We start from the raw sequence: 4936 nt of genomic DNA on the forward strand, positions 1-4936 counted from the left end.
TGCATCATTCATGGCGTCAAAAGTCACGCCGCTCTGTGTCCCAACGAAGCCCTCACTCGTGGAGGTCCGGGCCATTGATTGGTCCAGGACCACCGTGGAGATCTCTGCCATCTACCATCATCGAATCAGCGACTAGCTCCTCAGAGTGGGGCTGGAGGAGTCCAAGTGCTTTGCCCATCCCAAAGGCAACAATGGGTGGCGCAAGGTGGACTCTACAACCAACCATCGCGCTGCTAGGCGGAGGTGGCCAAGCGGCTGCGCCATGAGCACGTAACAACGACTAATCAGGATTGTGTGATGGCTGGTTTGTTGGGGAAGGCGGTTGACGGTGTCCTGGACTAGGGGGTACTTACCACGTCATCTCCTGATCTGTTAGATTGGGCCGAGGACCCCCATGGCCGTATACTCATGGGCCAGTTCGGACAGCTGTCACATACAAGGAAGATTCCACAAGACTTGGCGATCGAGACAAGGACTTCTCCCCACCGGCATATTCGGCTAGGACTCTTGTTATCCTAGGCCTCTGGTGCATTATATAAACTGAGGCCAGACTAGTCGATAGATCATATACAACATACAATCATATCATAGGCTACCTTCTAGGGTTTAGCCTCTCTGATCTCGTGGTAGATCTACTCTTGTACAACCCATATCATCAATATTAATCAAGCAGGACATAGGGTTTTACCTCCATCAAGAGGGCCCGAACCTGGGTAAAATATGGTGTCCCCTGCCTCCTGTTACCATCCGCCTTAGACGCACAGTTCGGGACCCCCTACCCGAGATCCGCTGATTTTGACACCGACATTGATACTTTTATTGAGAGTTCTATTGTGTGTTCGGCAAAGGTTGATGGCTCGCGTGCAGATCAACTGTGACTTCGCCATCTTCATCACCAGCTCGACTGGTCACCTTGGTTTGACCAAGGACTGCGCCCTACCTCCGATCGTCATGTTCGGATGAGGGCCTTTATAAACATCAACTCCGATCTCTATCAAGATCATGGAGGAATCATCCAGGGAGCCCGGGGGCTCAACCTCAACATTGCCCTCGGGCAACCGTGCTATTTTTCTGGACAGCAAACTTGTGTCTGCCGCCACCGCCTCCTCAAGTGTCTTTTTAACGATCGCTTTGGTGGAATTGTGTGGAATTGAGTCTACAACAACCCTAGAAAATTTCGTCGAGTTCTGATAGAGGAATCTCTAGAAATCCATGATATACTGGAGCCCTGTCAAATCTGGATGGGAATCTAGATGAGTTTAGGGCGTGGTGTCCAGCTTCTAGCTCGAACGTCCTTTGGAAGATCCAACCGTTGATCGGCTGCGGAATTCCTATATCTACCACCTCTCAAAATTTCAGCTCGATCCGACCGTCCAAACTCCAGGAACCTTCCGATTAGTGCATCACTTTTCGGATCTGTTTTCTGCGCGAAAACGAATCCGACCCGAGTTCGTCTTTTTTATGAACGAGATTTCGGACATCCCTTTTGAAGGAATTTTTGTATGGGGTATTGTGTTTTGTTCCCGAACACATCCCACTAACTTTAAGATCTTTTAAACATGATCTTCAACATCATGCTGGTGTCAAACCAGTCCGGCAATATTGCTCCACGGCTGCCGACCTGCGCTAGACACGTCGGCACATTGTTGAGCCGAGCTCAACTTCTTTGAATCATCATCTCGGCAAGCCGAACCAGAGTCCGGCATTGCGAAGGATAAATCATCACCAACATCGCCGCCCCACGGATTACACGGAGCGGGCATATCGGCATCGCCGCATGGTCGCTTCATCAAGCCGGCATCGACCACGTCATGACCTGCATCGGCAGGGCCGCACTATTGCTTCTTCAAGCTAGTGTCCATCACGCCGACCTACTTCGACTCATCGGCTGACATCAAGGCTTCGACATCTCGGCTGGACCGGGGGCTTCGCCATCTCTTCATCAACCTACTCCGAACATTTCGGCGTCACTAGCCGACCAGCTCCGTCACGTTAGCTGGACTGAGGGCTTTGCCTCGGCGAGCCAACCTTTGCCAGCATTGCCATGCCGTCGTTTTATCGCCCATCAGGCAATGGGTGTGCGGATCGAGTCCCAATTTTGGGAATCACCTTCCTTCGAATTGCTACAACAAATAAACCAGGTGCTATTAATCCCAGTATTTTTTGCTTGTTTGGGTTCATTTTTCCCAAGGAATTATTACTCTGGTTTGTCCATCATATGTACACAGGTCTATCAAATGGTGTCCGCATTAACGACAGTCGCATGGTGGTTCGGTCAGTTTCCGTACATAGTCCGGCGAACGCCGCATCCGGAGCTTGGACCGACCTGTGAATTCAGACTTTGCCACGCCTTTACCGCATCACGCCGACGCCCTGCATCGACATTGACTTCGGCGCCAGGCCATATTTCTTTTATTACTCATGTTGCATAAATTATTTATTATGCAACAGTTTTTTTAATTATCATTATTACTATTATCTCTGGTTTGCACTATTTTTTGTGCACAAGAAAATGATCCGGGGACTTTGGCGTCACTCTATCGGTCTGCATTGACCGTGCTATGTCACCACTTCGGCGTGTCGAGCTCTCCGCTCCGCCACCTCGGGACCGGCTTGCGGGATGGAACCTTTTCCCGCATCAAGTTCGGACCGCGTTATCAATACCGAACACATTAACCAGCTTATTCGGTTCGACCAAGCATTATACTTTTTTGGAAAAAAGTTGCTTGTAAAAAAATTTCCTTGTCTAAACTTTGTTTGTGACGCATAAATTCAAATACCCAATTCATTTGGGGGCTTCCTTCATGAAGCTTTTCCTCTTGCATATGATTATACTTGTACGACTTCGTTCCTTATTCGTGTATTACGCCACAATATGCACCATATTGACTTAAGCGATTTGCAAGCTGGATTGCCTCGCTCCTGCGTTTACCCCTACGTTCCTGATTGTTCAGCTAGGGAGTAAAGGGAGCACCTCTGCGATTGTCACGATCGGGTCATCCGAGCCAGACCTCAGACTGGGTGAAGCCGAAAGCTAGCGCTCTTATAGTTTTCAATGATGGTCGGCACACAATGGAACTCATGAGTACAAAAAGTCTATTGCACAAGTCTCATAATAACAATGAGCACTGAAGAAAGGTATCTGTGGGGGTACTATTTTCTTTGAAGATGCTTCTTACACTTCGCAGTAATATAGCATAAGTTCTCTGAGCGCGCTTTGTCTGTTATAGCCTTATGGCCTGATTGCCTGGTTATTGGAAACACCGTCGATATTCTCGACAGATGGAGTACATAACACTTTTCGGTCCTTGACTGAAGAGAGAGAAGCCGACGGTCGGTTAAGACGTGTTTAAAGTTCGGTTGAACATAGATATGATATAAGTACTTCGGTACATGCAATCATTCTTTTACCCAAGTCACTTGGGGGCTCTTAAATTTATATGAGCCGTTCTTCTTCTTAGTCGTTGCAAAGTTTTATTATTATTATTATTATCTATCACTCCTTCTTTCGACACGAGCGTGTGGTCACTAGCTGGGGAGCCTAATTTCTCTCTCAAAGCCGTTAGAGTTTAGTTTGCTAAACTAGCCTAATGGGAAGTACTCCGCCCTCGGGATAGGAGGTTGAAGCCGTAGGCTGACCCGCTTGAAGTTTTGAGATAGGATGTATCATGTTAAAGCACGACAGAAGCACTTCTTTTGCTAAGGCCAATTTTCAGATTGGCACCGAACACTTGATCTTGTTCGGACGTCAAGTTTTTACTGACGTTTTTTTGGTTTTCCAAGCTTATGGCACTTTTAAACTATTTGTGTGTTTCCACACAAGTCTCGTAGTACAACGCCGGACACCTTTAGAGATTCGGCAAAAACATTCTCGGATATTGCTATACATGCATCGGATTCGAATTGTGTCTTCGGTCAATAGTTGGGTTGCCCGTCTCCTGCGCTTGCCTCCTACGTTCCGCTTTGTTCGGCTAGGTGTGCAAAGGGAGAACCACTGCGATTGTGCTTCCAGCTCACATGGTTAAGCACCTCAGTGGAGAAAGCTGAAAACTAACTGTCACAATAAGCGTAAACTGGTCAGCGATCCGATGACGGTGTTAAATGACGGGCCATTCATAACAATGGCCGAAGTGTTTACGGCTTGACCTCGACTGTCGCCGAACACTACCGGGGGCTATTAGCTGGCCTCCCAAACTAAATCCTCGATATGTTGCTCTTACATTGGAGCCGAGGTTTCATGATCATGCTTAGCATGACAACCCAAAGAAAGGAACCGATCGCGGGACTATTTTCTTTGGAAGACATTTCTTCTGTTAAACAGTAATATAACATATCTCTCTGCGTACCTTTGTTTATAAAACCGTATTGCCAGATTGCCTTGTTTGTCGTAAATCTTTGCCCTCATAAAGGCTTTATAAAGTAAGACAAATGCTGCTCGGCTACTGGCCGAGGAGGTGGAAGCCGATGGTCGGTCAACAAAGTTTTGTACAATGCGGATCCGAGCATTAAATGACGTAAAGTACTTGGATACATAGAGTCATTACACATAATTTGTGATTTTACTATGGATATCAATCCTTAATTCGGCCAACCGTGCCTGCATTAAGGCTCGGGGGCTATTGGGCTTCGGGCTTATTATTTACAAATATTAAAGGGGCACATCGATCCCCTGATCTGGTGTTGCCACCCGATCAGTGTCTCGGGGGCTACTGCTTTTCCTGTCTAATGCAGAAAATTTTATGTGCAATATAGTTTCCGAGGAGATTTTGATCCTCTGGTTGGTGGGCTGCACCCAACCTGAGTCTCAAGGACTGAGAACGCCGCTTCTAGTGTCCCGAAGTATTCTGCCGAGCTAGGACTTGATCCTCAGGCCGATATTGCAAATCAACCTGAGTCTCAGCGGCTACTGGGATCAGCGGTCTTACGTCATCCTTCA

This window comes from Triticum aestivum, chromosome 3A, assembly GCF_018294505.1.
Source record: "Triticum aestivum cultivar Chinese Spring chromosome 3A, IWGSC CS RefSeq v2.1, whole genome shotgun sequence".
NCBI classification, from domain to species: domain Eukaryota; kingdom Viridiplantae; phylum Streptophyta; class Magnoliopsida; order Poales; family Poaceae; genus Triticum; species Triticum aestivum.